The following is a 25,734-nucleotide window of genomic DNA, read 5'->3' as shown; positions in this document are numbered from 1 at the left end:
TAGGCTGTCTTTTTTTTGTGTTTCGTTTTGTTTTTTCAAATTAACTTGCATCAAGTTGTACAAAGTAAGTCTCAATTATTATTTTTATAATTTCGCTTATTTTACCCTTGTTATTTCTAACTGTGCATTGTGCTTTGTTCCCCACTCCCACCCCAATCCTCTCACTGGCACCACTTTGAGTTCGCTAGCTGTCTTTCAATGGTGTTCTATTTTTTTGTGTGTATGTGAGGAAGATCAGCCCTGATCTAACATCTGTTGCTAATCTTCTTCTTTTTGCTGAGGAAGATTGGCCCTGAGCTAACATCTGTGCTCATCTTCCTCTATTTTATGTGGGACCTCTGCCACAGCATGGCTTGACAAGCAGTGCGTAAGTCCGTGCGCGGGATCCAAACCTGTGAACCCCGGGCCACTGAAGCAGAGCGTGCAAACTTAACCATGACGCCACCGAGCTGGCCCCAATAGTGGTCTTTTTCAAAAAAGTTTATCTAAAGAACCAAGATTAGGATTTACTTATTTATTGTTGTTTTCTCACAAATTTATTTTGGCTTGTATGAAAAGTATTGCTGAATTATTGGGTGCACAAACATTAATATAGGCTCTATCTTCATTTTGAATTTAAATCTATGGCCTTATAAAGTGTCTTTTTTTCTTCCTCTTTGAATGTTTTTTGGTCTAAATCCTGCCTGTCAGGTATCAACCTGCTTTCTTTTCACTTGCATTTGCCTGGTATAACATTGCTCATTCTTTACTTTTTACCCCTTCAGGATGTTGGTTTTAGGTCTGTCTTGTGAATGTAGCACAGAGTATTGAATTTTGCTTTGTTAGGCAATTTGAAAAGTTTTTTTTCTGTCAATAGGTAATTTAAGCTGTTATACAACTGTTGATATGAATAATAATTTTGGTCTCAGTTCTTTCATATTATTTATGTTATACACACACACATAGATTTGCATTATGAAGCTGGTTTTATGTGTTCTCTTTCTGTGTGGGTGTGGGTGTGTATTGGTACACCTTTTGGCATTTATAAAGGTTTGCATTTCTTAAATGTTTACAGTACTGGTTGCATTTCCATTATTATGCTGGATAAAAATTCACCCCGAAATCAATGTTTAAAACAGTAAGCATCAACTTAGTTTACAAATGTGTGAGTCAGTGATTTCGGCTGGGTGGTTCCTCTGGTTGAAACCAGCCTTGCTTGCCCATCTGGGGATATGCTGGCTGTTGGCTGGGACACTTTAGCTCTGTTCCACCTGTGACTTACATTCCTCCAGCAGGCAACACGAGACATCTTACAGCAAAGGCAAGGTTATAAGAACCTAAGGAGCAACAGGCAAGTACTTTCTCAAACCTCTGTTTGAATTATATTTGTTAACTTCTCATGAGCCAAAGGAAATTATATGGCTAAGCCCAGAAACATACTGGGATGGCAAATATGAGGGATGAAGAATTGGGGATTATTTTGCAATCTAACACAGTTGCAACTATTCTCATACCTTCATATAATATTCATAGGCATCTGCTTTTTGGGGTGGGAGTATTGATTTTTTAAAATTTTTTCTGCCTATGAGAAACATTGAAATTAGCCAGTAATTCCCGCCCCCCCCTTTCTTCTCTTAGAATCTAATTTGAAGTAGTGTCATTTTGTTTCCATTTAATTCCTATAAGGCAATCAGTGAGATCCGGAATTAGGCTGTTATACTCATCTGGAAATAAACATCAAGAATAGAGAAAACATTGTTTCCAAGAGTGGTAAATATTTTAAGGATAACCAATCAGCACTGTTACACGTCTTTTTATTCCCAGCACATTCAATTACTTGAATTGAGTTGTGGATTTAAGGAGGGTTGGAGTTTTGCAAAGGGAGAGAGGGGCAAGGTAGCAGAGGAAAGATGCTATGAAATGGTTGTAAAGGTGGACCATAGGGAGAAGGAAGGTAAAGACATGGGGACTATGAAAGACAGGAAAAGACAGTGGGAATATGGATTGAGAGGTCCTTACCAAATCTACAAATTGTTAGAAGAAATAAATTTGAATGTTAAGAGGTAGTATATGGAGGGCAGACATAGGAAAGTGAGGTTTTGGAGGAGATATAGATAAAGAGTATGATGATGGGAATAGATGGCTAGATTAGGATGGAAGACAAGATCTTGTGAATAAGGGACAAAAAAATTTAGAAATAAGGTTTATCTCTCTTTGTACTGGACTAAAGCATGGACCATCTAAGGTCAAAGGAAATCCATTCATTCATTCAAAAAATATTTAATTAATACTCACTTTGTGCCTGGTCTTGTTCTATGTACTAAGGATATGGTAACGATGAATAGTACAGAACAGACACTGCTCTCGTGGGGGTGACAGTCTGGTGCAAGATTATTCCAGAAGGGGTTGACTTTAGCTGTTTCTGAAAATTGAATCATTCAAGCATGTGATAGAAACCAAAATGTACCCAATTCAATACTGACCTCTCTGGCAAGGTCCTAGATAAATTGATTGAAAAGAGATCCATATTATATAGATTGTACATAGGCAGTTGGCAAAAATGATAAAATTTTTAGTTCACTTAAAAAATTAAAGTTATACATGGGAGATCATCTCGTATTTACATAGAAGTAGGTTATGTGTCTACTGAATCTTCTTAATATATGGAAACATATAAATTTACATTAATATAGATAACCTGTTATCACTGGATCCACTTTATTCTGACAGAGTATTCATGGTATTCTCATCTACAAAGCTTCCATATAAAGAATCTCAGCAAGGGAGTCTTCAAAGGGCAACTTTGCTGTAGTTGCCACAAAACATCCATTATGTTTTTCCTCTCTTGTACAAATTTCACAACTACTGCCCACAAAACAAAGAAACTTCCACATTGATATTGCTAACAATGTCTCTTAAGAGAACATCAGCATCTATGTCAGTTTATTGTCTCCAGATGCCCAAACTATAACTGGCAATTTAACCGAGTTCCAGAGGGAATATGAGTTTCATGTAGACGTTGTGGTTTAGGTGGGGAGGGGAATAGACTTCTATGTAATTTCATGCCACAGTTGCCCTGGGCTATTAAGCAGCACTCTTATGTGCAGAGTTTCCAAATATCTCCCAAAACAGCTCCGCAAACTAACTATCGGCTCTTGTTGAATCCAACGAGATGTATGTCACAGTGATTAGGAGTATGGACCCAGAGTCGCATAGAACATATTCCCTTCACAATACCTAATATTGCAGACTTTAAAAGCCATCTATTTATAGTTAATAGTTTTAAACTATATTTATTAATGGATGATTGAGTTCCAAACTGTAAATCGATGCAGATCAACCAGGGAAAGTCATATTTTAAAACATATTCTAAACTTTTAGCATAAATATGTAGGAACTGTTCATTAAAATATTTCTCAATGTATCAGCATATCGTTAGGAAATAAATTTTTATACGAGAAGATGAAATGTGCATAAGGAAAATATTGTTTCTTTATCTTTACCTTCAATCATGAATTCTAGTCATATAAGTGGGAATCATTAAATGTAATCGACAATAGACAAAATGTTGCAAAAACTAGTAGAGGCAAAAATAGATACTGTATCCTTGAGGCCAAGTCTACACTTATCTAGACAAGATCTGTACCTCAAAATTCAGAACATGTTGGCCAGCTAGCATCCTTTGGGAGTCATTCTTTCCTGCACTTATTTTCGTTTAAGTACCAAAAAAAAAAGTTATAGATGAGGTAGCACTTATTTTTGCTTTTTTATTGGTTTCCTCTTTTTAACTGTGATTGTGCTGTAATTTATCAAATCATCTCATGAATATATGCGCAATTTAGCAATAGAATACAGGTCAACAGACTTACAAATTTTATAAAAGAATCAAGTTATTAATACTCTTAGAGATCATTTTGATAGTAATCCATTCCATGTAAAGTGAGCTGACCTGATTAAAATGGAATTCAGCATTTGTTTTGGGTATGTGAAGAAGTTTTGGTTCACATACAAACTGCCAATTTTTCAATTACTTGATTTGGTTGAGTGACTTTTTAAAAGTGATAGAGGTAAGAAAAAGAACATTTTCAACCTAACACTTCAGTTTAAAAAAATAAAGCACCTCAACTGAGCAAATCAACATAGTCAGCAGAATTATTCCTTATAATTTCCTAAGGGAACAAAAATAATGAATAATCTGGTCTTTTGTCTGTGACCTCTTTGGATTTCAACAGATTTTTCCTTTTAAAATGAAGAGTAAAAATTTGAAATCTATTGAGAAATGGGCAATACGTGAGCCCCTAGTCACTCACCTAGTGACTTACTACATACTTTTCTCAGTACAATCATGTGGCATTGGAATGAAACATCAAGAACACTTTGATATTGAAATCAAACAAAAAAGAGCCCTTAAGGATTATAATCTGTGTCAAACTTCTCTCCAGAAAACCATCCTTGAAAACTGAATTCCATAATTATATTTATCTGAAAGAAAACATTCCAAAGTCACTTTCATTGCTTGTTTTTTCACTATTTACCTGTTTTTGCTTGCTGTTTTGTTTAACTTCAGTATCCAAAAGTCATACCACAACTTTCAACTTCCCTCCCAGTATTGAGAATTTGACATTTATTTTTAGCTTTTAGTGCAAAAAAATTGTGTTACCTGAGAACATCAATTAGGCATCAATTGGGTTAACTAAGTTTGTCTGTCACATAATCCTCGGGGAGAAGAACTTAATTCTGTTTTGCAAATTAGAAAAGATGAGATACATTTTCCTTTCCCCTTTAAAGAGGGCCAGCAGGGCTTAGCTGCAGGAGGCCTGAGGATATTCTTCCTGTGGTGGGGAGTCAAAGTTTATGTTTTCCGAAACGTAGGCTCTTGACAAAGAACTGGATTGTTGGGAGAGGAGGTTGTTCTGGAGCTTCATGAGGAGCAGCTGCTAGGCCTGTTTCAGAAGGGAACTTCCCAGAGAGAGAGCAGAGACAGGTACTAGTGAGGTATTGCATGGAAGAGGTACCTCCTACATGCAGTGCCCTAGATGGGAAGGAGTGCAATGGACGATTGTATTACAGTTCTAGATATTAGGTACATTTGAGAGAAGTTGTGGTTTCAGTTGAGAAGACACCAGCAGCAGTGCCCCACACACTGTGGAAGACCAGCATTTGTGGATGTCAAAGTATAGCCATAGAGGGATGAGACCCTCACAATGAGGTTCAAGATCAACATCTTCTCCCACTCTCATAAAAACCCCCAAGAGTCTTATCTGATAAGAAAATGGAAGGGACCTCTTCTCAAGGCCTAAGTACTTCCTCACCAACCCTGACAGGTCAGCTTGAATTTGATTAAAGTATTTAAAATCCAGTGGAACAAACGCAGAAGATTTACACAAATTATTCTTTAGCCAGGCCTGCCATTTGTTAAGAACTACTGAAACTTTTAGGTCTCTTATCTGTACTTTCCACCTGAAAAGAAAAGTAAAAGTTTCAGCCCAGTATATAGTCCAAGTTTTCTTTCTCGGCTAAGAGTCTAAGGACAATTTCAAGTTTTATTTGCATCAATAATTAGGAAATTCTTTTTGGTTACTTCATTCCTTCATGCTCTGCCTCCAACTCCTTGTGTTACTTCGGCTGAATTTTGGAAATGGCTGTCCTTAATCAAGCATTTCTGAAGGAGTCTTCTTTCTTCACGTGTACTTGGGGTAATATTCTAATTTGTTCTTCTGAATTTAGTCTAGTTGTTTTCTGTGAAATCTTTCCTGAAATACATTGACTTTAGTGATTGGAATCCTCATTTGTGATTTATGGTAAGAAAAAGTTAAACTTACATATTTGAGTAAGTATCCAATGCATCCGCATTAAAACACCCAGGAACACAATTAGCTGATAATATGTTTGTCTGTCACTAGATTAAGATCTTCTTAAGGTAGGGAACCCTCTCCTGGCTGTCATTATATCCTTAAACACTAGCCCATGGCCTGGCAGATAACATTGTGAGTGATAAACAACTCTCATTAAGTCATTGAATGAATGAATGAATGAATGAATAAATAAGTGTCCTCAGGCAAGTTCCAACTTTCTATGAAAAATTCTCCTGTTTGAGAAGATTCACCGAAAAACAAATGATTTAGCCTCTTTTTAACCCAATTTAATGAGCGAGGAAACTAGTTTAACGTGTCTACTCATACTAATTAACTAAGATATTAAATTTTGGAAAACAAAAAGGAGAAGAAAATAGCCTTTCAAAATATTGGGGAAAAACTCCTTGCAAATATTAAATAAATACATTCATTTTACAACAGCTTTAAATTTTCTTGCTTTTGACTCCACATCTAGGGAACTACCACATCTGTCAATCTTTAAAGTCTATGTCAGAATACTGTATTCAATTTTTGGAAAGCATACCAAATGAACTAGTGGTGCCCTCAATACATTGTGCCATTCAGGGCCCTTTCTAATTAACAGATATTTAAGCCAGAGGTTTTGCATCTTATCCTTCTGTAGATTACATCCCATGAAATATTAATTATAAGTTCATGGGTCATTTATGGAAAGCTCTTCAGTATATGTGAACCATCTGGGCATATGGTAACAATGCTATTTTAAAAAATGGCTTAGAAATATTGTTTGATATTTCTTTGACTATCTACCTAATTAACAGTTACCAGCATATATAGGATGACATATTTAAATAAAGGATCAAAACATACTGATAATACCAAAGAATACAGTTCAGATTACAGAGGTATAAATAACTATTTCTAAAGGCTAGAGAAAGGTCAACACATTAGGAAGGTGGTATTAGCTTAAATTTTCAAATTATCATGGCAATATATTTCAGGATAGTCCCTACTATCAATATTTCAAATACTCATTTTTGTATTAAATTATTTATTCACTGCTAGCATTTTGAAGAATGTCAAAGCATTATTTATTGTTATTCATCATTTATATTTCATTTGTTCTTTTGATTTTAAATATTTATAAAAATATCTTAATGTATAAGTTTAACAAATGATACTATCAAATATACATACATGCACATACACATACATATTTTAGCAGTTTCAAACTAAACCCTGTAAAATATTACAAATTGTTCTATTATTTACATTTCTCTGCTATATTCTAAAGGCTTCTTTAAGTATTATTTGTTCCTTCTGAAGAGGATCTATCTGATGGAAATTGACTCTATTTACAATTTTATTCAGAGTTTATATATCTTGCTTTTTGTGCCAGGTTAAAGCTCACAAAACTTTTCCCATTCTTAAAATTCAAATCCACGGAGATGTCACACCTAATCAAAAAAATTATCTTGAGATTAAGTCTGTAGAGAACAGTTGGATTAATGAATGTAATAAATAGTTTCCTGTGCAGACTCAAACCACATTCTTCGTCCTCGTTTTGATAAAGGCACAGTAATGTCGTGTGAGCAATCACAGTCTCTTTGGTAGGAAAGTCAGACAATAATCTAAAAGGCATTTTGAAATATATGCACACTAAAAATGTATATTTATGAACTATTTCTTTCCAAAGTAAATGGCTGGGTGATTATACAAAGTTATGCACACAATGGTTTAAAAGTTAGGAAAAGGAAGAAGAGATCTATCATTCAATTTTCTTCCATTTCCTTGTATTCAGGGAACCTCACATACACAGACACGCACACACACACACACACACATGCCCACAAACACTTACCTTTAAAATGAAGACCTTTAAAATGAAGGAGAGTTTCAACAGGATGTTTACAACTGAAAGACTGTAAGACTGTCCTAAAGGATAGTATATTAGAGAATATACAGGCAGAAGTCACTGGAAAATACAGGACAAGTTAGAACTGGGAATGTCTAAAAAGAATCCTCTTCCCTGCTACTGGGAACTTTGAAAACCACCAGCCTCCTTGATGTGGAGACTCACTCTCATCCCTTCCTTTCTTCTGTCATTGCCTACTTCCCTTCCTCCTTTCCTTCTTCCTGCCTCCTTCTCTTTCTCCCTCCCTCTCCTTTCCTGTCTTGCCTCTCTCTCTTTCTCCAATAGCACGTGTTAAAAAATCATTAAAAATAATCACTTGCTCAACTGAACCTCTGGAGAATGATTCCAGAGCCTGCATTCTTAGCCCCAAATATATAACCAACTCATGATTTCCATTTCTTTCCATCTATGACTTCAAAGAGATAGAGCATATGTTTTTTACTTTAGTGTTATATAGTGCTTTTAATTTAGATAAACACGTGTAGATCGTGTGTAATTTTTAGAACTTTAATTATTTTTCATATATGCTTTTATTTATTAACAGTTGATCTTTTTAAAAGAGACTCTTTTAAAAATCTAATTTAAAATCTCTTTATTATTACAATTTTATGGAACAATCATCCTGTGCAGTTTGCTGACTGTCCTTTTAGCGGACTGTGTCAACAGCAGCTACCACACCATGCTGCCAGAAGCTTACTGGTCATATTTCTGCCATGGACCTGGACCTCTTCTCTAAAAGAGAAGATAAAACAAATCCCTGACTTCCAGGAAATTACACATCGTAGAGGAGACAGAAAATATACAAACAAACATGAAATCAAACAGTGTGTCAGTTGGCAATAATTGCTATGAAGGTTAAATAGCGCAGGAGGAGGGGGAGAAAAAGTGTTACCTAAAAGGAATATGAAGTTATCGTCTAACCAGTATCAAATTTATGTTAACTTCTTAGAGATTTCTATTGCATACAGACAACATTAATTCACACTTTATACTTCATGTGGCATCGTAGTGCTGGGGTTGCAGGATTTTCATAGACAAGAATATGAAAATGTATATATATATGTATATGTACGCATATGTATTTTATGTGTGTATATAATGCATATATATATAAAGAGAATACATATGTATATAGGTTATAGACTCATTTTTTTCTATTTTCATTGTTGTGGGATGGTGACAGTCCCCAGCCTTATCCAGTGACCTCAGTTCTGGCTTTCATACTTTCACTCCTGGGACCACGTGTCCTGTCCCGGAATGGGCATTGCCATCTCAGGCCTTATCTCTTGGGTCCATCTCTGCTGTGAAACCCTAGAGCCACCACTGTATCAATTCAAGAGCATATTGCAAGTTTATTGCTTGAATTTTAAGTTCCCACTTCATTTTGGCTTCTGGACACTTCTGAGATTTTGTGTTTGTTAAAAATGCAAACTTTCTAGGTGTTTGTACTGAGGCCCAGCAGTTTATATTAGCTCAATCCATTATGCTGTTGGTTGCTGTTGTATTAAACTCCCCTGAATTTCCTCAGTCCTTTAAGTCTTCTTCCCATGGGTTCTTTCAAATTTTAGTTTTTTGTTTATGATTTTAATGTTTCTCAGAATCTAATATTGAAGTAAAAACTTCTTTGTTTGTAGGCCACTAGCTCTTCTATTCTTGGAGCAGAAACATTTAGTAAAAATATTAGAATTACTGCTCCAGTAATGCAATGTGGAATGATATTGCTGTTAATATATTAAGAATGGCTTTTTTTTTTCCTCTGATGTTTCCTTTCCCTGCTCCTCTCTCTTCTTACAAATTTAAATGCTCAACCTTTTAGCACTCTTTTACTTAAAGACGAAAGTAACACTATCAAGGAGAAAAGAGGGTCTCTCTCCCCAACTATAGAGTTTCAAAGGTAAAGCCCTTAAAAGAACACAGTGCTCACGACCTGGAAAAAGATTTCAAACAAAGCATCGTGAGTTAGTCTAAGGCTTCCCTGCCCTATCACTCAACCCAGGACAGAGGACAGGTATCCCAAGCTGGGGTTGGTAGAGGATGGGGGATAGTTGGAAGAGAAATTTTGCTTATATGGATAAAGGTGGGTCTCAAGGAGGGAAAGACCCCACACATGGGTGCTTGGATGAAGACCTTGGGAAAGAACAAATGCACAGATAAGTTTGTGGATATTGAGAATAGAGGAGGGGATAATGAGTTGTTCTCAGATAGAGGTATTTAAAAGTTGTATCTAGACAGATACAGCCTTAATTGATATTACTACAGAGAAATGTCAGAGAAACAGATCCTCTTCTATGATTCCACAATGCCAAGAAAATAGTGGGTAGAAGTGGGGCAAACTTAGAAGCCATACAACTGGAAAAGGGGAACTTTCTACAGCATGGATCTAGAACTGAGATCCAGAATGTTCTCTAGCTATCTCAGCAGATGCCAAAGAGGACAAATAGCACTGACAATGATGTCTCAATACTAATGCCTTATTATTTCATAAGCCTCCTTGATATTGTATGCCTCGTAAGAAAAAGAGTTGATCTCCAATTGATTGGGGTTCATTTCCAACACCATAAAGGATGGAGGACAAGAAAAGAAATTAAGCTGAGTTATAGAAATTACAAACAGATTCTATTACTTACATGAACTGAATTTAAACCTGCACCAGAAACAATACTCTCCTCAATCCAAACTTCCCTTTCAAGTTTGTTTATTTATTTGATTTGAAACATTTCACCCTAAATCACTCAATGTTTTTCTTTTAGTAGCAAAAACATGTAATACTTGATATGTATGTTTTCTAAAGCACTGATTTCAGACTAGCTTCTAAGGCCAGATTCAAATGCTTTCTTTTGTTCGTCTCATGGTAGGATGCTGGAGACTGCTCAGACTTGCTTCCAAGAACCAATTGCACACATTTGTTCCCAACTGCACCTTTACTGATGTCTTCTAGGTAGCTCGAAATTGGCCAGAGTGGGAGTATTTACACCACAGAGAGTAGCAAATGCTGTACATCAGGGCTTCCCCCTCCTCTGAGAGACATTGTTAAACATTTACCAATACACCACTGATTCTGTATCTTTAGCTTTGGAGAGCCATTTTTAAACTTCTCATGTTTCTGCTACAACTAAATTTATTTTTAGTTTTTAAGCAGAGAATATTCATTCACTTGTGACATTTTTTATGAATCCTAGGATTTCCAGGTTTCTAATCTAGTAAAAGTTGTGTGGTATGTTTAAAAAACTTGATTTATTGAATTTACAGAATGAGTTCAATGGGGCTGGGATCCAGTTCCATGGTCCCCTCACCCCAGTGTGCCAACCCAATATTTTCATCCATTGGTCACACATATGGCCACAGCAGCAGCCTCAGAAGCAACAGCTGTTCTTCCAGCAGCAGAACAATGACCCAGAGGGTAGATTTTATATTAGCCCTTTCATGGAAAATAGAGAAGTAAGAAATCATGTCATATAGATGGTCTGCGGGTGGACATAAAATGATGTTGTTTTTTAGTGTACTGACTAATGTCAAACTTTTAAGGAAATTAGTAGTGAGGAAATTAAAGGAAGGAAATGAAATGTACAGTAACAGTATGTATAGTTTATCTAGCCTCAGAGAATACAGAGATAAAGGATGAAAGACTTGTTCCAGAAGCAAAGGGTGGGAGTTTTTTTTATCAAGTGAAATGAGTACAAGTGAATTAAAAGATCACTCAGAAATGACTTTGTTTATTATCCAGATCTCCTGTGTTTTATCTTTTACAGAAAATAAGTTTATGAATGACAAGGGGTAAGGCAGTGGTGTAGGGAGTGAGGCTATGGACAGGAAAACATAAAGTGAAGAAAAATCGCCTGAGGGTTGCCTGAAGGGGAGAAAAAGGGAGGAGGGGCAAGGCTTACAGAAAAGTGGGCAATTTCCAGACCCCACACAGACTTACTTCAACAATAGGCAAAAAACCTCAGGTTTTCATAGTCCCAAAGATTTAGGCGACATGATATAGAATAATGGTTCAGACACCAAGCAAGTTGTCTCGACTCTCTATAGTTTATAACAGTTATTACATTAGCCCCTGATGCCAAGAAATTGTAAAAATTGGATGTTTTCCTAAATCACAATCCATTTTCATTTGCAAAAGGTTTATCTTATAATATTTTCCTCTCAGACTATTTTTATACAGTACTCGAAGCTATTTTATCCTCCAACATTTTTTTATCAGTCCAGTCATACAAAAACCATACCAAAACATGTGAATGTTCAAAATAAGGTAAAACCTTATCATTTTTATATATTTTATAACTTATTAACTAAGTAATCTACATGATTCTAGAAACTGCCCTTCTTGAGCTGAAATGGATATATACTAATTGATATGTATTGGCTGGAAATATTTCAGTTGAAAAGACATTTTTTTTTAGAAAAATACAAAATGAAATATTGTAGAAATGTGCACATGAGTAAATTGTAGCAGTGCATGGGAAGTGGAGATTTGAGGCATTTTCCTTCAAGAATGTATAAAATAATTCAAATAGAACTTTATTAAGTAATGATTCATGTTAATAATTCAAATTAAGAACAAATGCTATTGAGCAGAGAATGCAGAATTTTAAGGCAACAATATGACAATAGTGATAAAAATAATAAAAATAAAAAGTCCCAGGTGGTCAATTCTCTTTCTTACACTCCGTTAAATGCAATAATTATTTTAGGTTAAAGATTTTATTCACTTATTCAACAAATATTCGTTACAGCCCAATATCTGTCAGGTACTCTTTTAGTACTGGAGATATGAGAGGGAAAAATAGACAAAAAAAAAAAATGGTAATATTGGATCATTTCCCTCTGTGTCTGACCAACTAGGGAGAAACTAAGGCCTAAAGGAAACTAGAAGGCTCTGACTGCACTTGGCACGGGGGCACGTGGATGTGTGGGAGCACGAGGAGACTGGGTCAGCCCTTTTCTCTGTCTTGCTGATTTCCTGGTGGGGAAAGTGGCTACAACTAGTTACAGGAGGTCTTTTTCCATTTTCTCCCTCAGTGTGCAGAGCAAAACCTTTTCAAAGCCAAAAGTGTGGGGTCGGGGGTAGGCATCTCTCCTCTCTCCCCAAACCTAATGGCTTGATATTTGCCTGAAAAGAAGTTTCATCAAAATTCTAATATGAGAAGGTTGGAAAACTGTTTCCACTCTGCAATAAAGTTCCATTTGAAGAATTCTATCACCTTCCTTGAAAATTAGCTTCAACTTCATACATTATCTAAGTACAAGCTAAATGCATTGATCCTTGCATGCTTTAACCATTTGTAATTGAGACCTGGAATATTGTCAGCCTTTGAATTATCCTCTGATTGCCTTAGAAGTTATCTAATATTTTATTTTAAACTTTTTAAGAAAAATTTTATTTTATCCAATTTAAATGAGACAAGACTGAAGGCATCGATTTTATGTTCTCTTCAGACTGGGGAGACTTGCTTCATCTCTGCTCTTGGCACCATGAAATGCCAACTGAAATTTATGCCTTGACTGTTTTAATGATCAAATCTGTTGCACTTGGAACTTTATAATAAAATCTATTTTCAGAGCTTTAGCCATCCTGGTCTCCTTTTTTGTCCCTCAATTATGCTGTTCTCAGTCCTGCTACAAAGCTGTTCCTATGCCGGGAGAATTTCTCCTCTAAAACCCAGTGTGCTTTTCACCTAGTTAACTCCAATTCTCCTTCACATCCAGCTTTCCTTAAGCGTCACCATCTCCTTCAGTTTAAGTTTGATTCATTTTGCCGTTTACTCATAGAGAACTATGCAACTTTCCTGTTTAGCATTTAAAACATACAATTTCTAACTTGTTAATATAGAAATTTGTAGAAAGAATAGTAGGTGAATTCCTGTGTACCTATCACCTTTAGCTTCAACAATAACAACCCGTGAATGATTTGTTTTTCTTGGCAATTTAATCAGTTATAAGATACATATAACAATATTTAGCAATTTTATGTTTAAAATTTGATTAACTTTGTCTAATGCATATAGTTTTGTAACTGTCACCACAATCATAATATAGAACGTAGCCATCACCCTAAAATGTTCCTCTAGCCCCTTTGATGTCAATGTTACACTATCCTTTTATCAAGTTATTTCATGTCTTATTATTAAGTTGCAAAAACCCTCTATATATTCTGTATTAAACTCCTTAGTCATACATATTTTGCAGATATTTCTTTCCCAGACTGTGGCTTGTCTTCTCATTTTTTTAACAGTATCTTTGGAAGATCAAAAGGTGTTAGTATTTATGAAGTCCAGTTTACCATTTTCTTTTTTGTTGGGATTACGCTTTTTGTGTGCTATCCAAGAAATTATCTAGAACCCAAGGTCACAAGAATTTTTCTCCTATATATTCTTCCAGAAGTTTTCTAATTTTAAGTCTAACCTTTAGATCTATGATCAATTTTGAGTTAATTTTTGTATACGATATGAAATGAAGGTCAAGATTTAATTTTCTATGAGGATATTCAATTGGTCCAGCCTCAACTATTGAAAAGAATCCTTTCCATAGTCAAATACTTTGACATCTTTGTGGACAATCAACTTACCATACATGTGTGATGTGGATTTATTTCTAGATGCCCTATTTTTTTCCTTTGATGTACAAGTCTATCTTTAGCTCAATGCCATGTTGGCTCAATTACTATAGCTTTACATCTTGTAATTATGTAATGTATATCCTTCAACTTAAACCTTCCTTTTCAAAGCAATTTTGGCTATTCCTGGTTCTTTGCATTTTCATATAAAAGTTAAAATCAGCTTCTTGATTTCTATCAACAACAACAACAAAAATCTCCACTATGATTTTGATTGGGACTACCATAAGTCTTTTTGATCAATTTTTATAATATCGACGTTTTAACAATATTGAATCCCCTAATCTGTGGACATATATCTTTCCATTTACTTAGATCTTTAATTTCTTTCAGGAATATTTCACAGTTTTTGGTGTGTGGGTCTTGCACATATTTTGGTAAATTTACCATTCAGTGAACATTCACCATACATCAGCATCTGTGGTTAGAATAAGGCTTTTATGCAGCTTATCTCTTTTTGTCTTCACGTCACCTCTATGAGGCAGTTACTGTTATCCTATTTTACACGTGAATTATCTGAGATTTAGCAAAAAGTTAAATAACTTGATCAATAACACAGAGTTAGTAACTAGATCAATGAAAATCAGATCAAAACCACAGAATGCTAGAAACCAAACTCTGAATCACTATGTTGTTCTGACTTTCCACAGCCATCTACTGAGATGTGAAGTAAAAGGCTAAACATAATCTTCCTCCTGTATATCTCTCTGCCCTCATTTCCTACCAGCAACTACCATAGGGTAGCATACTCTTTACTAGCCAGTACATTTTCTTCTCGGGTCCTGAAACAGTAGGCTCTATCCAACCTCAGGGTCTCCACACTTAACTCTTCCCTTGGCCTGGGAAACATTTCCCCTTGATCTTACTGAAATGCCATTCTGTTGAAATTTTCTGTTTTGTCCATGGATATATCTCTAGTGTTTGGAAAAATTGCAGCACACGGTAGATGCTACATAAATATCTGTGGAATGAATGAATAAGTATATAGCTAGAAAAAAATACCTAGCAAGGACGCAAAGATGGATTTTCTCACCCAAAGCCCCAAGTTCTCCATGTAGCACTGTGGTTAGTCCTGATATCACAAGTGAAATCATATTGAAAATTAATATACTTTCATGTTTTATTTTACCTCATATAAAAGAAAAATGTAGAACGTTAGATAGGCCCAAGTCTGAACAGATAGCTCAGCAACTTGAAAGATGCACAACTTTGGGCAAGTTATGAATGTCTCAGTCAACTACCTCATTTATAAAAATTGGAATGATTATGTGTCTGTCTACCATGCACAATGGTTTGTGGCTTAAATGAGATTATGTAGGAGAAAGTACTTACATTTTGCATAATCAGTACGTCCTAAATTATCTTTCTTTTCTGAATGGCACACTTCATCCTTGGAGTAGTTTTGCAAAGCCATGGATAAACTTAAAATTTTGTAGAATTCAGCATTACCTATGAAATCATGAAGGAATCTTGTCCACCTTGGACTTTTTTATACCGGAACTTTCTACTTGGATTTTTCTACTTTTTCTACTTGGATAACTTTCATTTGAGAGAGTCACTTCAGGAGTTTGTTAAAAAAAAAAAAAAAAAAGTCTTGAAACACCTATATCAAAGATGAGGCCTCAGAATAAGTATATTTCTCTAGCAGTCTAGAGTAAAATGATGTGATTGGTGGTTGTTCTGGCCATTCTATTGTTGTGTAACAACCCACCATAAAACAGTGGCTTAAAATGATAATAATCCATTATTTTGCTTATGAATCTAGATTTTGACTTGTCACAGCAGTTTTCACTCAGACTGTCATTCAGTTGTAACCAGAGAGAGCATCTCAGAAATTTCATCGCTCACGTGCCTGGTATTTGGATGAGGAAGACTCAAGCAGTTGGAGACATTTCACTCCTAGGTATGTATCCAAGAGAAATGGAAACATACGTACACACAAAACTTATACATGAATGTTCAGAGAGCATTATTTACAATAGCCAAAAAGTGGAAATAATCCAAGTGTCCCTCAACTGATGAACAGATAAATAAAATATTGTAAATTCATACAACAGATTATTACTCAGCAATAAAAAATAATGAAGTACTGATACATAATACAAAATGGATAAACCTTGAAAACATTATCAGTGAAAGAAGCCAGTCACAAAAGGCCACATATTATATGATTCTATTAATATAAAAGGTCCAGAATAGGCAAATCCATAGAGACAGAAAGTAGATTAGTGGTTGCCTGCGGCTGGTGAGGGCGGGGGATGTGAATAGGAAGGTTGAGAGTAACGGCTAAAGGATGTGAGGTTTCTTCTTGGGGGTAATGAAAATGTGCTAAAGTAGATTGTGGAGCTGGTTGCACAAATGTGTGAATATATTAAAAGCCATTGAATTGTACATTTTAAGTGGATGAGTGGTATGGTATGTGAATTACATCCAATGAAGTTGTTACCAAAGAAAAGGACAGTTGGCGCTCGTTGGGCCTCTCTGTCTCATCTCTCTGTGTAGTCTCTCTGCTTGGTGGCCTCAGGGTACTCTGTCTTCTTTGATGACAGCTGGGCGTCCAAGGTCAGCTACCCATAGAAACCACCAGAAGCTTCATGGTCTTTTCTAACCCAGCTCCATAAGTCTCACAACGTCACTTACACCATATTCTAATCTTTGAGTCACAAAGATTTAAGATACAGGACATTAAATTTACTTTTGGATGAGAGGAATGCAAAGAACTTGAAGACATCATTTCAAATGACCAGAGTTGTGGACCAATATTCAGGAATCTCTTCATATACATCAGTTACTGAGTATCAATTGATATGCATGGTAGAATTTTTTTTGTAATTGGAAAAAAAAGATTTTATGAGGTGGGTTGGTGAGAAAGAGACACAATGAGAGGAATGGAGTAACTTCTTTCCCACACCAGGTCTTCCAAAGTCTCTTTGAAGTCTCTGTGAGGAGAGGAGTTTTAAGAAACTGATGCTGATAGTCTCATTTAAAGACAACTGTGGAGCTCTGGGTGCAAGGATGGCTATTCGGGAACCCAGGTGACAATGAGTTGTAAAAAACCACACAGATCAAATGATTAGAGGTAAAATGTGGGAGCACCTAGCAGCAGCATCCTTGATACAGTTTTCTTTACTGTAACAGATCAGTTACAAGAGCTTAAGTGTTCCCTTCCCAACTCTCAACATTCCTCAGGTGACAAACACTTGACCTGTAGTTTCAAGGAGCTTGAGAGTATCTACTGCCATATGGAGCTTTTGGATGGGGTTCAGCAAAGTCCTGAGGCATAAGTTTTCATCTTCCTCAGGAAATTCTATGTTACCACTATCAAAGAAAGCTCTCATTTGAACTGCAACCTGTTGTGGCTTCTCCCCATAGACGTCATGATGTACTGATTTGAGTGATCTGGGATGATTTGCTGGCATCACCTCAGTTTGACAGATTGTACTTTCCAAAGATGGCAATATGTATATGAATTGATGGAACCTATGTTCCCTCGCTTGAACCTGGGCAGGGACTTGTAATTGCCCCAACCACTGGAGTACTATGGAAGTGATGCTATATGACTTTTTAAAAAATTTATCTTATTGTGGAAGGAACACTTAACATGAACTCTACCTTCTTAACAAATTTTTAAGTGTACAATACAATATTGCTAGCTATAGTTCCAATCATGTACATCAGGTCTTTAGAAATTATTCATCTTGCTTAACTGAAACTTTATGTCTGTTGATTAGCAAGTCCCCATTTCCCCTGCCCCTTAACCCTGGCAATCACTCTTCTACCCTTTGATTCTATGAATTTGACTATTTTAGATACCTCATATAAGTGGAATCTGTCCTTCTGTGACTGGTTTATTTCACTTGGCATAATGACCTCAAGGTTCATCTGTTTTGTCACATATTGCAGTATTTCTTTTTCTTTTAATGCTAAATAATATTCCATTTTATGTATATAGCACATTTTCTTTATCCATTTATCTGTCGACATTTAAGTTAGTTTCCACATCTTGGCTATTATGAATAATGCTGCAATGAACATGGGAGTGCTAACATCTCTTCAAGATTCTGGTTTCAATTCTTTTGGATAAATAAAGAAGGTTCTGCCTGGTGATCTCACTTTCTTTTCTCTCTTTCTCAGCATACTCACCTGTGGAACCCAGCCACCACGTTATAAGGAATCCCAGGTGACATGGAGAGACAACGTGTATGTATTCCTGCTAACAGCCCCAACTATGGTCTCAGCTGATAACCATAGGTGAAAAAGCCTTTGGAAGATGAAAGCCTCCAGCCTTCAAGTCTCACAACTGAGACCCCATATCTTATGGAGCAGAGATATCTTACCCAAATTAATGACCCACAGAAACAGAGAGATAAATCATTTTTCTCATTTTAATCCATTAAATTGTGAGATGATTTGTTACAAAGCATTAGATAACTGAAATATTTATCTTCCATGAGATTCTCCAGTGCTGGCCATAGAAAGGGCTTGGAAGACTCTTCCTACAGATTTCCCTTCTCTCATCATGGCCCTCCATGTCTATTTCTCCCATGTCATGGCACAGACTTAGCCAGGGTTTCTTGTATTACTCCCTTCCAGCCAAAGTGTATAGCATGATAATCTGGCTTTCCTTCTATTCCCTTTATAGTTTACTAAATAGCCAACACTAAATAAATATAATTTGTTACTAAATAATACTAAAAAGCCCCCCAAGATACAGTGTTTCCAAGGCTTTCTTTTCAATTCTCAAGATATTATTTTGATATTCAAAGCATTTGATTCTTTCTTACAGCTTTTCTGCTATATAAATCTTAATTCTCCTTGATTCAATGTGGAAGACTAATGATGCGGAAAGAAAGAAAAGCACAAATGTGAATATTTTAAGATATGATCTCGCTAAACGTGTGCGTGTGACATATAAGGATGTTCTATGTTTATAAATGGAGATTAGGGATCACTTGCAAAAAGCATGCATTTAAAACGTCTATTACCCTCATTCATATTCACTTTCCTGGAGAGCTTTAACACTATTCATATTCCAGATATCCAGGACCAAAACCTACAGGTCCTCAATTATGTATACATGCTACACAATTCTCCCAAATCAGTCACTGTCATTTAAGAATGCCCAGTATTGAGGAAGATTTGAGCAAGGAGACATTTTTCTTAGTTCTCTTCTTGCTGTATCACTATTTCTTTCCACCAACATATATTTGCACACTTTTCCCCGTTTTTCCATTGAATTGATATAAATCTTCATCCAAACAGCAACAACAACAAAACAAAATGAAAAAAAAAGGCAAATCTTGTTCTTTTTATTAGAAGCTGTGCATCTACTACCCCCACTGCCGCCCCCACCCCAGCTAGCCCCTCTTTTATCAAAAGGCACAAGGACTTTCCACATCTTTTCTTGGTTTATTTTATTTTTATTGCAAGACTCACAGATAGAGGTATTAACAAGACAAGGTAAGTGGAAAGGGAAGCCAACTACTTTTAATGAAATTTAGAACATATAACCTAAAAATGTAAATAAGAAAATTATAACTTTCTATTCAATACTCAATAATGTACGCTATTCAATTGTCAATGGTTATAATTACATCTCAATATTTCCCTAAAAGTAAAATTTAACTATACAAAGATTAGAATATAAATCGGTGGAGCCAATTATTTGTCATTTTATTCAGGCATATTTTTTGTCAGTTAAACGATTCAGTCATTCAAACTCCCATAAATTATGTGCTAATGAGTGATTACACAGCATTTAAAAAGCTATCAAGGTAGACCCTCCAACCTGAGTTTCTAAATGCACTTTACAAGAATGGTTGTCTTATCGGAAATACAATTTATTCAGATCAAATTTCAATGTATTAACACACACATGAGTTTGGTATCTCAGAACTTTTCTCATTTCTGTGGATATCACTTGTGGCTTGCTCATCTTTAATCTACTAAAGTTATATCATGGGGCTGGATCAAAAAAATGGGCCCAAAGCCTCGCACATGAGGTAATTTGTTTTCTATAAAACTAGAATTCTTGTAAACAAAGCCCAGGGGAAGGTTAGTTAAAAAAGACCTTTTAAATGTCTTTCAGCCACATGCCAGGGGAGAATTTTTTAGGCACCACAAGTATGTTTCACAATATAATTAAGGGTCAAAGAAAGTGCAATCTTGCTACTTTGGAACTTGAGTTTCCATGATTTCAAGGCTGCCTATTTTCTAATGGCATCAGGACAGGATAACTCACCTGGTGGACTAGTTTAGTTTACAAGTTCCTAGTTGTTGGAAGATTTTTGGACCAGGCAACCTAAGGAACATAAAACTAGGGAAAGTAAGCTCAACAAAACAGAACAAAAACAAAATCAGATAGGAAGAAAGCATAGCTACATCTTCTTTATGCTCTCTATGCTCTCTTCCAAGGAGTCTTGTAGGGAAATTCAGGACTAATTATTAACTGAGATTAAAAGCAAGAGAGTGAGGCTTCCAATCTTTCACGTTCTTGGACTGTTAGTGGGTGCCTGAGACCACTGTTCAACCCTCTCACATTGCTCCTTTTGGGAGAGGGTGGGATAAGGAGGGCTTTCTTTCTAATTATTTATCAATATACTTTAATTCCCCATTGTAGGAAATAATAAATGATTCCCAATAGAATATTTAAGATATTGAAAAAAGTAAAGGAAAAAAATAGAAAATTATCCATAGACTTACTACACAGACAAATACGCTTGGTATTTTGGGGTATTTCTTCCTGTGTTCTTTTAAAGTGGAGTTGTTTGTAAAATATAATCAAAATTAATACTGATTTAAACTTCATATAACTGTAATTTGCTGACATATCCATATTATTAAGTGCTGATTTAACAAATAAATATATTTCATATCATTTCATATTTAACTTTAGTGGATACAGTTTATATCTATAGCTACATCTATATCTTTATATATATATTTTTCTGATTACAGAGGTAATACAAGATCTTCAATGGCCCAGAACTCCTAATTCTTCTTGAGAAATGCCAAATTTTTTAGAAAATAATTTTTAAAGATACATATGTGATATTTTTCTTAATTTTACATAACTAAGGATTTGCACTCATAAATACGTTAAATGCTTGATATGAAATTTTCAGCTCACACGTTTTTTTCCGCAACATTATCTAGATGCTGGTTATTGTGCTCTGTCATTTAAAGTTGCACAGGATAAGAACCGCAAACTTGTTCCTTTGCAATGAAACTCTTTTCTGCTTCTGTGCCTGAATAATATTCTTCTTATTCTTTCTTAGTAAAAATATTTTGCTAGAATTTACCTTGTTAAGGGTCCTTATATCTTAGCTTTCCTTGAAATGTGGCATACCTTTTTTGTTGATACATTGTTTTTTGTCAGCAAAGGAAAGACTTTCTTCTATTGTTTCAAGCTTTCCTGCTTCCATGTTTTCTGTTCTTCAAAAACATCAGATATCTCCATTCTTTTTCCTCCAAATCTATCAAATCCTGTCTTATTGTTTAATATACTTGCCATTTGTTCTATATTTTAAGTTTCTCAATCAGTCTTGCTTTTACATCCATCGGTATATGTTTTTATTCTATTTTCTTTGTTTTAGATTTTTTTTAAATACCTCTTTTGCTTATTCATTTTCCTTTTCGTCTCATCCTATTGACATTTTGTCTCAGATATTCTACCCTTGCAACTTTTTAAATTCCATTATTATTAGTTTATTATAGATAAAACCCTTGTTCTGAAGACTCAAAGACTATTTTTAGTCAATGGTTATATTTCATAGAGTTCTTGAAGTCCATTGAAAATATTAAACTTTTTCCTGAAGTTTACTTTGGGTTCTAAAATAGATGATTTTCAGAGTAATGTTGAGTGGCAGTGTAATGTAGTGGTTTGACATGCAGACTAGGGGTCAGAGTGCAGGGGTCAAATTTTCCTTCCATTACTTAACAGCAATGTGACTGTAGCCAAGTTACTTATTTCTCTATGCTCAGTTTCCTCATTGACAAAATGCAGATGATAATAATTCTTATCAAGCGCATGACACTCCACATATTGTTTAGTAAAAGTTAGCTACTAATATTGTTAATTACTCTGGCTTTCTAAAAATGTCAGGACTCAATCAAATAAAGTATCAAAATAGATGCCAAATTTTCTGGGTAAGACTAAAGTTTCTTTAAAAATAGGGCAAATTATAAAAAGAATTTCTACCTCCTTTTAGGCTGAAACCTAAGACAATTTATTCTGAAATCTAAGACAACTTTTTCTCAGTCCAACTCCATCTGCTCTATGCTTAATGGAGAGCTTGCCCAGATTCTGGCATTACTTTATTTAGCAGACTCAATTTCTGATACTGACGCTGTTTTTGACTTTTTCATTTTATGTGTAGGTATTTTGAGGGAAAAGTGGTAGAAACTGTTGTTTCGAATCATAAAACAAACCAAGCCTGTGGATTATTTATTAGATTTCTTTATTTGGGCATGAAATCCTCCAACACTTATCCTGGGCTGCTTGGAAGTTGGGCCTGTTATTTTCCAGGGAGGAAATTGTAGCTTTTATTTTTGCCAGGTTACCAGAAACAGTGATTTAGGTCAGGGGCTTTCAGCTCTCCTTGCTGGACCGGAAAGGGACTAGTTGGGATCAGAGGAAAACCTGAGTGTGCTGAAGGGCCTTCGAGCTTCACCTAGTTTAGTTTTAGCAAAACTTTTGAACATGCCCTAAAGAAAAAAAATGCATTTTACCCGGTACACACACACACTCAAACTGAAACAAAATTTTCCTAAAATCCTATTTACTTTTACCATGTTTCACTCTTTTTTTAAAATTATTATTTGATTCTATTTCATTAAAAAAAATCATTCACAACACATTAAATTGAGTTTAGTATCTCTGAAGATTTGTGTCATTCAATTGAAAAAACAAGTCCAGTGCCAACCCCAGGGGTCTAGTGGTTAAGTTCAACGCATTCCACTTCAGCAGCCTGGATTCAGTTCCCAGGCGCAGACCTACACTACTCCGTCAGTGGCCATGCTGTGGCAGTGGCTCACATATAAAAAGAGGAAGATTGGGAAGATTTACAGCAGATGTTAGTTCAGGGTGAATCTTCCTCAGCAAAACAATAACAACAACAATAAATCCAAAAATCATTGAATTAGAGCTTGAAGTTCTCAGGACTTTCCCCCATCCCGTATCGATGCTTTTAAATCCTCATTGAAAATAATCAAAGGTGAGATATGTAGAAATGATATAAAAGATTAAATCAGATGACATGTTCCTTATGAGAAAAACAGAAAAATTGTTAAATATACAAAGTAAAAATGCCTTAATCAAAATATTTGGAAATTTTATTAGTATTTATTGTACATAGATTTATTTTCTGCAACTTGACAATTATGTTCTCATAGTCTAGAAATTTAAAAAGAAGAAAGATCAACTAAAATAACTGGGTTTTGTTCACAGAGTGGAGATATTGTGAACTGGCAAAAAATTCTAGAGGCCTCTGAATTTGTAGACTTATGATAACAATGAAGTTTTTCCAAGAATTTATTCTTTCAACTTTTAGTTTAAGAATAAATAATCATCTTTTATTAAATTATTGGTAACAGATAAAAGTAAAGGAAAAAAATAATCAGACACCAAATATATCTGATATTCCTGCTTTTTGTTTTCTTTTATAGACAAGCAAATTATTATAGCTAAAAACTGGCATTTTACTCTGTGCCATGACGTGTCAGAATGATTTGAAATTTATACAAAGTTCTAAATTCAACTTTTGCTGCGTTAAAAACAATGTAGGGCTTATATTTTTTTCTTAATTTTATGAGCCAAACAATAGACATCTGTATTATTGTAGCTGCTAATTATTGTACACCAGGGTTTACTGTACCTGCCTAATTAGACAGCTAAAGGTACCATAAAGAAATCTTAGAGTGTTTCTAAGTAGTTTATTTAGCAAGCCTTTTCTAGTTATTTAGCTTTGAGAAGTCTGCTGATATAAGGGTAAAATATCATTTTTCAGGTTTAACGTTGGCTCACGGTCAAAAAAAAAGAGAGAGAGAGATTATTCCTTTGTCAAATTAAGTCATTTTTCAAGGATCCCAGGGGGGAATACACTTACTCGCTTCACATAGCAGAATTTGGTAGGGAGGTTAGGTCAAAAATATCCTTCTGAAACTGAAGTGAAAACTAACAGCTGAGAAATGCATATTTAAAATGGAAGTTCACATGAAGTATCAAAAGTTCAAAGTCTGTCTTGTGTCCATTTCTATGTGTTTCATATCTATTTAATTGAAGGGCAGGAGTAGTTGAATATTTTGAGTAATTTGTGCACTCACTGTCAGGACAGGGGGGTGGCGATAATAAAGAACCGCTCACTAGACACTGCCATGAAGTTGGCAGTTACTTGCAATTTGATAGCTCTCTTTTCCTCCTCTTGGTCCATAGGCTTCTAGCCACAAGCACAGTCAATCAAATGAGTTTTACAGTTTAGTTCTAAATGCTGTATCTTGTAGGCAAACATTATAAAATTTTTTTCAATTTTAAAGTTTATGCACATTTCTGTTCATTTCAGTCAAGATAATTTTCTTTTATACTATAAAATTTGACAAGACCATTTGAAAAATTTTCTTTAGAGTCTTTTTTCACAGTAACTCATGACACTGACTTTGACTGAATTCTAGAGTAAGAAAAATGCATGCTTTGTTAGAGTTCAATCCTATCAAAATATTTTGGAAAAGAAATCGAGCAATTAACATGCATGAATATGTTTAAGGGAATAGAATTAAATTATTTTGAATTTTTCCTTCTACCTTAAAGGAGAAAAAACGAGCATATTAAAAAAAATAATTGAGTCTCCCATCTATTTTTCACCTTTTTTGGTGTCAGCTGAACAATACTCTATAAAATAAAACACTCCAGAATTAAATTTAAAAAGACCAGGAAGAACTTTTGTAAACTATCACCGTACATACCAGGTGCTCCATTTTCTTTCTTTAATAAATGAAGGCATTTCTTCAACCTCACTATTCTTTTTTGTCTTTTCTATGTAATTTTTTTTAGTCTATGTATCAAACTCTTAGTGGTAGCTCAATATTTGCTCTCTCCTTCTTCCACAGTCATAGAGTATTAGCTGGGTACGTGGTTGCCAAACTAAAGGCTGTATTTCCCAGCTTCCTTTGTGATAAGTTATGGCCACTTAAATGCTGTGTGCCTCATGTTGTCATCTGTCAAATTTTGTAAAGGCTTAAAACAATACCTGGTACATAATAAGCACTATTTACATTCTAGGAAGAAGCAGAACATCTGTTTAAAAAAAATACACTACTTCCAGGTCTTGCTCGAAAAAAACAGGCATCACTCTCCAAGTTGCTTACCCTCTTTTCACTAACTTGGAGATGCCAGAATT

Source organism: Diceros bicornis, chromosome 11 (assembly GCF_020826845.1).
Source record: "Diceros bicornis minor isolate mBicDic1 chromosome 11, mDicBic1.mat.cur, whole genome shotgun sequence".
NCBI lineage: Eukaryota > Metazoa > Chordata > Mammalia > Perissodactyla > Rhinocerotidae > Diceros > Diceros bicornis.
This window is presented reverse-complemented; position numbering follows the sequence as displayed.